Source organism: Macaca nemestrina, chromosome 9, assembly GCF_043159975.1.
Source record: "Macaca nemestrina isolate mMacNem1 chromosome 9, mMacNem.hap1, whole genome shotgun sequence".
Classification (NCBI taxonomy): Eukaryota; Metazoa; Chordata; class Mammalia; order Primates; family Cercopithecidae; genus Macaca; species Macaca nemestrina.
In genome coordinates, this window is record NC_092133.1 from 30,479,726 (window position 1) to 30,491,952 (window position 12,227).

The 12,227-nt window shown below is 44.9% G+C and overlaps 1 protein-coding gene across 2 annotated transcripts in view; it reads left to right on the forward strand.

Annotated features, from left to right (window-relative positions):
- LOC105478332 (5'-nucleotidase, cytosolic II) overlaps positions 1-12,227 on the forward strand; it is a 196,915-nt gene that overhangs the window by 72,618 nt on the left and 112,070 nt on the right. Inside the window, exon 1 of one of the 2 annotated variants that reach the window (XM_071069195.1) lies at positions 2,060-2,081. The exons of the other annotated variant lie outside the window; for it this stretch is intronic. The gene's annotated coding sequence lies outside the window, so the exon portion shown is untranslated. Of the gene's footprint in view, positions 1-2,059; positions 2,082-12,227 lie in introns of those variants that run through there. 2 annotated transcript variants of the gene reach the window in all.

Below are 12,227 nucleotides of genomic sequence, written 5' to 3' on the forward strand. Positions count from 1 at the left end.
CGAAAAAGGAGTCAGCAAGGAAGATGGGGTGGGGCAATTTTATAAGATTTAGGTGGGTAGTGGAAAATTACAGTCAAAGGGGGTTTTTCTCTTGCAGTCAGGGACAGGGGTCACAAAGTACTCAGTGGGGGAGCTTCTGAGCCAGGAGAAGGAAATTCACAAGGTTAATCACTCAGTTAAGGTGGGGCAGGAACAAATCACAATGGTGGAATGTCATCAGTTAAGGCAGGAATTGTCCATTTTCACTTGTTTTGTGATTCTTCACTTGCTTCAGGCCATCTGGATGTATGCGTGCAGGTCACAGGGGATATGATGGCTTAGCTTGGGCTCAGAGGCCTGATACCTAGATCATGGTAGGCTTGGAAAACTGTCCGAGTTTCAGGGACTGCACCCTATTCATGCCAATGAAATACAGACATTGACACCTAGCATCAGACATCTGAATTGGAGCCACAAAAGGTGCTGAAGAGACTAATACTCTGAAAATGAGGTGACATAGGGATTTATAATCCCTGATCCTGCAACAGTGAGTCAGTTTCTTTGGGTCAATTGTATAGTTTTTATAGTACTCAGAAGATTATTTTTCAAGGTGGCCCTTTGGGCTAGCAAACAAGAAAGAGACCCATGAACTCAATGTTGCCTGGGCAGCAGGCAGCAGGGGGTGTCTCAGATTGGCTGCTACCATGGCAACATTGATTGCTGTCACAAGCAGGGGTGAGGCAGATAGTTAACATTTTCAGAGAACAGAGGGACTACTTGCATCAGAATTACTTAGGAATTTGTTTAAATTTTGAATTCCTAGGACCCCAGGTCAGAGATTCATGATTGCTAAGATTGAGATAGGGTATGGAATCTGCCTTTTAGAAAATTCCCCAGGCAGCTATGCCTGATGAAATTTGAGAACCACTGATTAAAAAAATACAGTGCGTCCCTGTTACAAATCCCTATATAAACCCATCTCACCAGAGCCATTTTCTTGTTTACAAAGGCCTTACAATCTTTAAAAGACACAGTGAATGTGCTGAACTAGGAATTTATACTGATAAATGCCCAAGTTTTTTCAGAGCTAAGTGTTTAAATAGGTCTTTCAAGATTTCAACAAGCATGGAACTTTTTTCTTTCTTTTTTTCTTTTCTTTTTTCAATTGAGACAGGTCTCACTCTGTCACCCAGGCTGGAGTGCAGTGGCTTAATCATGGCTCACTGCAGCCTTGACCTCCTGGACTCAAGCGAGCCTCCCACTTCAGCCTCCTGAGTAGCTGGGACTACAGCTACAAGCCATCACAGCTGGCTAACTTTTTTTTTTTTTTTTTTTTTTTTTTTTTTTTTTTTTGAGATGGAGTCTTGCTCTGTCACCAGGCTGGAGTGCAGTGGTGTGATTTTGGCTCGCTGCCACCTCTGCCTCCCAGGTTCAAGCAATTCTCCTGCCTCAGCCTCCTGAGTAGCTGGGACTACAGGTGTGCACCACCACACTCAGCTAGTTTTTGTGTTTTTAGTAGAGACAGGGTTTCACAGTGTTGGCCAGGATGGTCTCGATCTATTGACCTCCTGATCAGCCCTCCTCAGCCTCCCAAAGTGCTGGCATTAAAGGCATGAGCCACCATGCCCAGCTGTCAGCTAACTTAAAAAAATTTTTTTTGTGGATATGTGATCTACCTATGTTGCCCAGGCTGGTCTTCAACTTCTGGGCTCAAGCAATACTCCTGCCTCAGCCTTCCAAACGGCTGGGTTTACAGGTGAGAGCCACAGTGCCTGGCCTGGAACTTTTTTTCTAAGTAACATCTATTAATATCTCATAGAGATGTCATACCAAAATGTACTCTGAGACTCCCAAGGTAAATTTCCCAAATTGGGAAATTCAGCTCAAGATCACTGTGAAGGACCAGGGTGGGATCCAAGAAGGGGACAGCATGAACCAGGACTAGAGAGGATGGCTAAGGTGCAGGACTAGGTTCTTTACATCACTGAGACATACCATTCTCTCTTTTGCAAGGAGACACTCAGGACATAAAGAACACCACCAAGAATATAGGCTTCCTGATGTTTCTGAGAATCACTGCTGTCATGAGCCAGTCGCTAATGGTGAGTTAACCCTCGTGGGGTTAAGAACCAGTAGAGCGGCCGGGCACGGTGGCTCAAGCCTGTAATCCCAGCACTTTGGGAGGCCGAGACGGGCGGATCACGAGGTCAGGAGATCGAGACCATCCTGGCTAACAGAGTGAAACCCCGTCTACTAAAAAGAATACAAAAAACTAGCCGGGCGAGGTGGTGGGCGCCTGTAGTCCCCAGCTACTTGGGAGGCTGAGGCAGGAGAATGGCGTGAACTCGGGAGGCGGAGCTTGCAGTGAGCCCAGATCGCGCCACTGCTCTCCAGCCTGGGGGACAGAGCGAGACTCTGTCTCAAAAAAAAAAAAAAAAAAAAAAAAAAACCAGTAGAGCAGGCCTAGTGCGGTGGCTGATGCCTGTAATCCCAGCACTTTGGGAGGCCAAGGCGGGGAGATCACTTGGCTCAGGAGTTAGAGACCATGCTGGCCAACATAGCAAAACCCTCTACAAAAAATACCAAAATTAGCTGGGTGTGGTGGCATGCACCTGTAGTCCCAGTTACTTGGGAGGCTGAGGTGGGAGGATGGCTTGAGTCCAGGAGGCGGAAGTTGCAGTGAGCTGAGATTGTGCCACTGCACTCCAGTCTGGGCAACAGAGCCAGACCCTGTCTCAAAAAAAAAAAAAAAACAAAAAACGTTTAAGAACCAGTAGATCAGTGGATGTGTGACATCCAATGTGTGGTTTTTCTATTTCTCTAGTACTACTCTTAACCCAAGGCTTGGGCATATTCAGTTTTGCTAGTTGTAGTGGATACTCTTGGCTGCCTACTTACATCTACTCTCCACCCCTTCTCCCTATGAAAAATTGCAGTTTTGCTTAAGTATCCTTTCCATCTCCAGCCCCAGGGACAATATCTAATTTGTCGGTGTATGATCCTTCCTTGGCAATGACTTTTAGTCTGAGAGGTCTGCATGTTTCTTAATTAATTCCAATTAGGTTGAAAGGAAGGACTGTTGTGGAGGAGAGGTGTCTGTGCTTTGTTGACATGAGGGAGGAAACTTGAAGCCATCCTACACATTGTAAGATGAAGCAAACTTTCAGGGCTACAGGGCACAGAGACAAAACTTGGTCCTTTTTTTTTTTTTCTTTTTTTTTGAGATAAGGGTGTCATTCTGCCACCCAGGCTGGAGTGTGGTGGGCATATTCTCCTCTCACTGCAGCCTCTACCTCCCAGGCTCAAGTGATCCTTCCATTTTAGCCTCCTGAGTAGCTGGGACTACAGGCACACATGACTATGTCCACTTAATTTTAAACATTTTTTGTAGAGACAGAGTTTTGCCATGTTGCCCAGGCTGGTCTCGAACTCCTGAGCTCAAGCCATCTGTCCACCTCGGCCTCTCAAAGTGTTCAGATTACAGGCATGAGCCACTGCTCCTGGCTGAAACTTGGTTCTTAACGGCAATATTGACTACTGAATATTTACCCCAGAGCGTACCATACCTCTGAACTTCCTTATTATTTAAGCCATTTTGACTGGGTTTCCTGTTACTTGTGATCAAAAGTTTCCCAATGTCTGTGGTCGCTGGTTTGCCTTGCACTCTCTGGTTCATGCAATTTTTTTTTTTTTTTTTTTTTTTTGAGACGGAGTCTCGCTGTGTCGCCCACGCTGGAGTGCAGTGGCGCGATCTCTGCTCACTGCAAGCTCCACCTCCCGGGTTTACGCCATTCTTCCGCCTCAGCCTCCAAGTAGCTGGGACTACAGGCGCCCGCCACCTCGCCCGGCTAGTTTTTTGTATTTTTAGTAGAGACGGGGTTTCACCATGTTAGCCAGGATGGTCTCGATCTTCTGACCTCGTGATCCACCCGCCTCGGCCTCCCAGAGTGCGACAGGGTTTTGTTTTGCTCTTGTTGCCCAGGCTGGAGTGCAATGGCACAATCTTGGCTCACTGCAACCTCCGCCTCCCAGGTTCAAGTGATTCTCCTGCCTCAGCCTCCTGAGTAGCTGAAATTACAGGCATCTGCCACCAAGCCCAGCTAATTCTTGTATTTTTAGTAGAGACGGGGTTTCACCATGTTGGCCAGGCTAGTCTTGAACTCCTGACCTCAGGTGATCCACCCGCCTTGGCCTCCCTAAGTGCTGGGATTACAGGCTTGAGCCACTGTGCCCAGCAGTTCATGAAACATATGTAAAATGTAAACAAGTAAAAGCAGAGAGAAGACAATGGCTTGTGGGCTGAGAGAATCAGTGGTATGTGGGTTAAAATGTGTTTATGTAAAAGCTGTTGTGGGCAAACTGTCTTCTTTCTGAGTTGTCACATTTTTCAGTTTCCACAAGTGTCCACATCCAGAAAACAAATTCATTAGATCAGCTTTTATTTGCATTTCTTATCTCAAAAATAATTATATGTTTGTTTAGCTTCTTGTTAGCATAGAAAATTGTTTACTGAGGTAGATGTGGAATGCCAAGATGAGAAAATTAAATCAATTAGGAAATGCTGTCACTGACAAATAGTAGAAACTTACCTGTACATACCAGAAGAATTGGCTTTTCGAATAGACAAGTAAATGTACTTTTTCACTCTTTTTTTTTTTGAGACGGAGTCTCGCTCTGTCGCCCAGGCTGGAGTGCAGTGGCTGGATCTCAGCTCACTGCAAGCTCCGCCTCCCGGGTTTACGCCATTCTCCTGCCTCAGCCTCCCGAGTAGCTGGGACTACAGGCGCCCGCCACCTCGCCCGGCTAATTTTTTGTATTTTTAGTAGAGACGGGGTTTCACCGTATTAGCCAGGATGCTCTCGATCTCCTGACCTCGTGATCCGCCCGTCTCGGCCTCCCAAAGTGCTGGGATTACAGGCTTGAGCCACCGCGCCCGGCCACTTTTTCACTCTTGACATGAGTTTACCTGAGGCTTTGGTGTTTTTTTGTTTTTGTTTTATTTTGTTTTGCTTGTTTGTTTTGAGACAGAGTCTCATTTGCTGTATTGCCCAGGCGAGAGTACAGTGGCACGATCTCATGATCTCAGTTTACTGCAGTGCCCGTCTCCTGGGTTCAAGCTATTCTCCTGCCTCAGCCTCCTGAGTAGCTGGGACTACAGGAGCATTCTACCATGCCCACTTAATTTTTGTGTTTTTAGTAGAGATGGGGTTTCACCATGTTAGCCAGGCTGATCTTGAACTCCTGACCTTAAGTGATCCACCCACCTTGGCCTCCCAAAGTGCTGGGATTACAGGTGTGAGCTACCGCGCCCAGCCTGAGGCTTTAGTTCTAATATAAGCGCTGCTAACCCCAAATATGTGAAATGCTCAGGTGGGCTGAACTGCTCTGGAGGAGGAATATGGGTTCTGGTTGCACAGGGAAGAGGTGTTTCATTTTAAGTGCAGCAACTTACCACTTATTTAGATGGATATTTAGAGACTAAGGTTGGAATGGTTGTTGATATTTTAGATCTACCTGGAAACAAACTGTACTAGTGATTCGCTCAGGTTCCTGCTATAAGAGAGGGCTGCAGCTTTACAGGGTAGAGGCAGGAATGTAAGAATGAGAGCTGGCCGGGCTTGGTGGCTCACACCTGTAATCCCAGTACTTTGGGAGGCTGAGGTGGGTGAATCACTTGATGTCAGGAGTTCGAGACCAGCCTGGCCAACATAGTGAAACCCTGTCTCTTCTAAAAATACAAAAATTAGCCACACGTGGTAGTGTGTGCCTGTAGTCTCAGCTACTTGGGAGGCTGAGGTGGGAGAACTGCTTGAACCCAGGAGGTGGAGGTTGCAGTGAGCCAAGATTGTGCCACTGCACTCCAGCCTGGGCGACAGAGCGAGACTCCATCTCAATAACGACAAAAAAAAAAAAATGAGTGAAGGGGTGGCCTGCCTCTCCACACCTGTGGGTGTTTCTCGTTAGGTGGAACGAGAGACTTGAGAAAAGAAATGAGACACAGAGACAAAGTATAGAGAAGGAAAAAGTGGGCCCAGCGGACCAGCGCTCAGCATACAGAGGACCCACGCCGGCACCGGTCTCTAAGTTCCCTCAGTATTTATTGACCATTATCTTTACCACCTTAGAAAAAGGGAAGTGGCAGGATAATAGGATCCTCGTAGGGAGAAGGTCAGCAGTAAGACATATGAATAAAGATCTCTGTGACATAAGTTTAAGGGAAAGTGCTGTGCCTTGATATGCATATGCAAACATCTCCATAAATCTTTTTTGTGCATCTAGAGCAGCATTGCGCTAGCAAGTCCCACCTTTCGCCCTAAGGCGGTTTTCTCCTTTCTCAGTAAACAGAACAGACAATCGAGTTTTACACCGAGATCTTCCATTGCCCAGGGATGGGCAGGAAACAGATGCTTTTCTCTATCTCAACTGCCAAGAGGCCTTCTTTCCTCTTATACTAGTCCTCCTCAGCACAGACCCTTCACAGGTGTCAGGCTAGGGGACGATCAGGTCTTTCCCTTCCCACGAGGCCATATTTCAGACTATCACATGGGGAGAAACCTTGGACAATATTTAGCTTTCCTGGGCAGAGGTTCCTGTGACCTTTGGCAGCGTACGTGTCCCTGGGTACTTGAGATTAAGAGAATGGTGATGGCTGGGCGCGGTGGCTCAAGCCTGTAATCCCAGCATTTTGGGAGGCCGAGACGGGCGGATCATGAGGTCAGGAGAACGAGACCATCCTGGCGAACACAATGAAACCCCGTCTCTACTAAAAAAATACAAAAAACTAGCCGGGCGAGGTGGCGGGCGCCTGTAGTCCCAGCTACTCAGGAGGCTGAGGCAGGAGAATGGCATAAACCCAGGAGGCGGAGCTTGCAGTGAGCCGAGATCGCGCCACTGCACTCCAGCCTGGGCGACAGAGCGAGACTCCGTCTCAAAATTAACAAAGCACACCCTGCACAGCCCAAAATCCTTTAAACTTTGAGTCACCACAGCACATGTCTCTTTCAAGGACAAGGTTGGGGGTAGGGTCACAGATTAACAGCATCTCAAATACAGAACAAAATGGAGTCTCTTATGTCTACTTCTTTCTGTATAGACACAGTAGCAGTCTGATCACTCTTTTCTCCACGAATGAGAGCCCTGGTTTGCTTCCTCTTTTTTTTTTTTTGAGATGGGGTCTCTCACTGTCGCTCGGGCTGGAGTGCAATGTGGCCATCTCCGCTCACTGCAACCTCCGCCTCCTGGGTTCAAGCAATTCTCCTGCCTCAGGCTCCTTAGTATCTGGGATTACAGCATCTGCCACCACACTGGCTAATTTTTTGTATTTTTAGTAGAGATGGGGTTTCACTATGTTGGCCAGGCTGGTCTTGAACTCCTAACCTTGTGATCTGCCCACCTTGGCCTCCCAAAGTGCTGGGATTACAGGTGTAAGCCACTGTGCCCGGCCCCTTCTTTTGTTTAAATAATTTAATCCAATTTACAGCACCGTAAAAGGCATTAAAGTAAATTCTACTCACAATCCCATCACGCAGTCATTTAGTTACTAATTAATTTATTAAAAAATATATAGGGAATCCCCAGTGTGTCAGACCCTGGGCTAAGTTCTGTCTCCCTCTCAGTGAACAAGACAGACTGTCCCTGCCCTCTTGGAGCTTACAGGCAATATTGCGCAGGCAGATAACATATCACACAAATATTTCTTTCATTGCAACTGTGGTAAGTTAGAGAAGGGAACGGAAGGTACAGGGCAGCACGAAAGAAAATAACCGGAGGGGATTTCAGGTAGATTGGGTTGGGGATTAGGGAATGCCTCTGAGAAACATTCGAGTTAAGGCCTTCAGGATGAATACAAGTTAGAAAGGTGAAAAGAGGCTTTCAGGTAGAGAAACAGTTTAATGTAGGGACAAGGAGACCTGGGGTGTTCTATGAACTGGAAAATGGAAATTTGGAAGAAGTCAGGTGAACATGGAGTAAACAGTGCTATTTATATATTTGATTCCTTTTTGGAAAGTTATAATTTATTTATTTATTTTTTACTGTGGTAAAATATATATAACATAAACTAGGCCGTTTTAACCATTTTTAAGAGTACTATTTAGTGGCGTTACATTCACAATGTGGTGCAACCCTCACCACTGTCTGTGTCCAAAATGTTTTCATCACCCCAAACAGAAACACTGTCACCATTAAGCAATAATTCTCCACTCCTTTCTTCCCCCAATCCCTGGTGACTGCTGATCTGCTTTCTGTCTCTGTGAATTTGAGGGATTCTAGCTGTTTCATATAAGTGGAATCATATAATATTTGTCCCATTGTATCTGGCTTATTTCTCTTAGCATTTTTTTTTCTTTTTATTTTTTGAGACAGAGTTTCTCTCTGTCCTCCAGGCTGGAGTGCAGTGGCACAATCTCAGCTCACTGCAACCTCTGTCTCCTGGATTCAAGTGGTCACCCCGCCTCAGCCTTCCAAGTAGCTGGGATTACAAGCATGTCCCTCCAGGTCCAGCTAATTTTTGTATTTTTAGCAGAGATGAGGTTTCGCCATGTTGGTCAGGCTGGTCTCGAACTCCTGACCTCAAGTGATCCACCTGCCTCAGCCTCCCAAAGTGCTGGGATTACAGGTGTGAGCCATCACACCTGGCTGCATAATGTTTTCAAGGTTCATCCAAGTTGTAGCACGTATCAAAACTCCATTCATTCATTCATTTATTTCTGAGACAGAATCTTGCTCTATCACCCAGGCAGGAGTGCAGTGGCATGATCTCAGCTCACTGCCACCTCCACCTCCCGAATTTAAGCCATTCTTGTGCCTCAGCCTCCCTAGTAGCTGGGATTACTGTATGAACCCAGCTAATATTTGTATTTTTAGTAGAGATGGGGTTTTGCCATATTGGCCAGGCTTGTCTCAAACTCCTGGCCGCAAGTGATCCACCTGCCTCCGCCTCCCAAAGTGCTGCGATTATAGGCATGAGCCACAGTGCCAAAGCCCAAAACTTCATTCCTCTTTATGGCCAAATAATATTCCATTGTATGTATATACAATGTCTTGTTTATCCATTCATGTGTTGATGGACACTTGGGTTATTTCTATCTTTTGGGTATTGTGAAAATGGTGATACGAATATTTGTGTACAAGTATCTGTTTGAGTCCCTATTTTTAATTATTTTGGGTATCTACTTAGTAGCAGAATTGCTGAGTCATTAGTTTAATTTTTTCGAGGAATGACCAACAATGCATGAGCGTTCAAATTTCTCCATATCCTTGCCAACGCGTGTTATTTTCCATTAAAATATTATATCTGTGGGTATGAAGTGTATGTATTTGATTCTGACTCTCCTATATCCTTGAGAATCCATCTCTCCTGAAACTCTGAAGATCTTTGTGGTCACTAATCTGGCATGAGGCTTACAATGACCTGCCTTCATTTTTTGCCCAAGTGTCCGATTTCCTTAAGAAATGTTCAGCAACTCTGGAACAAGGTGTGGGTGGGGGATCAATTTGAATCTCCAGTGTCTACCATCTGGTAGATATTCAACAAATAAAATAATTGTGATAAAGGTTGCAGATCTTGTCTCTCTCACTTTGTAAACACCCAGTGGAAGTTTCCAACAGGCACCTGAGAGATTTTTGCTAGATTCAAACGAATTAATTTTCATGACTATGTGAGGCAGTTAGTTGTTGATTACATTTAAACTGCGAATCTGATCCCTGCCACTCTGCTTGATGCCCTTCAGTTACTCTCCATTACACTTAAGGTTGGGGCTCCTGTTCATTAACATGGTCTGCAGTGCCCTGCCAGGTTTGACCTTGCCTCCCTCCAGGGCTATTTTTTGCCACTTTCTCCCTTTCTCTTTAGGCTTGGGTTGTTCCTCAGATGCACAAGACTCATCTCTGGCACCGGCTGTTTTCTCTTTCACTCTTGCAAACAAATTCGCCCTCATTTTTGCCTGGCTGCCTGCCTTTCTTCCTTCCTTCCTTCCTTCCTTCCTTCCTTCCTTCCTTCCTTCCTTCCTTCCTTCCTTCCCTCCCTCCTTCCTTACTTCCTTCCTTTTTCTTTCTCTCTCTCTCCCTCCCTCCCTGCCTTCCTTCCTTCCCTCCCTTCTCTCCTTCTCTTTATCCCTCTCTCTCTCTCTCTCTCTTTCTTTCTTTTTTTGAAAAAGGGTGTTATTCTGTCACTCAGGCAGGAGGGCAGTGGTCCAATCATAGCTCACTGAAACCTCAAACTCCTGGGCTCAAGTGATCCTCCTGCCTCAGCCTCCCAAGTAGCTAGGATTATAGGTGTGTGCCACCATGCCGGGTTAATTTAAAAAAAAAATTTTGGCCGGGCGCGGTGGCTCAAGCCTGTAATCCCAGCACTTTGGGAGGCCGAGGCGGGCGGATCACAAGGTCAGGAGATCGAGACCACAGTGAAACCCCGTCTCTACTAAAAAATACAAAAAATTAGCCGGGCGCGGTGGCGGGCGCCTGTAGTCCTAGCTACTCAGGAGGCTGAGGCAGGAGAATGGCGTGAACCCAGGAGGCGGAGCTTGCAGTGAGCCGAGATCGCGCCACTGCACTCCAGTCTGGGCAACAGCGTGAGACTCCGTCTCAAAAAAAAAAAAAAAAAAAAAAAAAAAAATAAATAAATAAAAAAAATTTTTAAGATGGGGTCTTGCTATGTTGTCCAGGCTGGTCTTAAACTCCTGAGCTCAAGTGATCCTCCTGTCTCAGCCTCCCAAAGTGCTGGGATTACAGATATGAGCCACTGCACCCGGCCCTCCTCTCACTTTTTCACCTGAACCCTACTCATCCTTCAGATCTCAGCTGAGATGTCATTTCCTCAGGGAACTATTTCCCAACCCACACCCGATCCTAACTCTAGACTCTATTTTGTTCTCCCTCATAGCATCTTTTACTTTTCCTGCATAGCACTTATCAAAATTGTAGTAAAGCAACTTTTTGTTTATTTAGAGTTCATCTTCCAAGTAGTCAGCAGTCTCCATGAGGGCAGAAACTCATGTCTGTATCCATCAGTGTTAGGCACATAGTAGGCACTCAATGCATAGTTTTGAGGAGAGCTTCTACCAAGAAGCAGAAAAACTGTTGAGTGGCTTGTGAATGCTGCTCCTATTCTGGGTGACTCAGAGTTTCTGGTATTCTGGGGAAAACAGTGTCGATCAGATTGGATAGGAGAGTCACATGAGTGCCTGGGCAGGAAGTTGATGAGAGACCATCCAAGGCCACAGTGGGGTGGCCTCTTTTGCCAAGCAGTGCCCAGGTTCTTCAGCTCATGTCAACTTAAGAGACCTCAAGCAAGCTCTTTATGGTTCCTCAGCCTCCCAGCCCTCTGTTAGAAGGTTGTTTCATGAGTTGTCATGGCTTGTCTTACCCTTGAAAGTCATGAGGCCAAATTGTTCTATTCTTTTGCATTTAAAAGAATTAATTTTTTGTTACAAAAGCAATGCATAATTACATTTATCTTCCAAAACATTAAAACGAAAGCTAATACTCCCTTTGAACATTCTCTCAATAAAATAATGGTCCTTTATCCCTAGCTTAGAGATAACTTCTGATATATTTTGGGAATGTAGCTTTACAGACCTGTTTTAAAAATCTTTCATAAACCTAATGTATGCTAATAGGGAATAATGGTATTATTTATGTGTGTTCTGTTCTAGCTTTTTTTTGAAATAATTTTAGATTTACAGAGGAGTTGCAGAGCTAGTATAGAAAGTTTCAACATACCCTTCACCCAGCTTCTCTTAATGTTAACAATTTGTGTAATCCTGGTTCAAAACTAAGAAATTAACACTGGCACAATACTAATAACAAAACTACAGACCTTATTCCAGTTTCACCAGTTTTTTCACTAATGTCCTTTTTGTGTTCCAGGATACCACATTGCGTTTAGTTATCAGATCTCTTTAGTCTCCTATCTGTGAATAGGATAATCTTTGACAGTTTCTGAGTCTTTCCTTGGCTTTCATGACCTTGACACTTTTGAAGATTACACGTCAGGTGTTTTGTAGAATATTCCCTCAATTTGGGTTTATTTGATGTTTTTTCATGATTAACTGAAGTTTTGCATTGGGGGAATAATTTTTTAAATATTGATACTATCCATCTATCTATATATAATGGATAGATATAGATATATAATTTTGCAACTTGCTATTTTTATTCCAAAATATGACTCTGAGATATATCCATGTTGATAAATGCAGATCAAAGTCAATTCTTTTATTTATTTATTATTATTATTTTTTGAGACA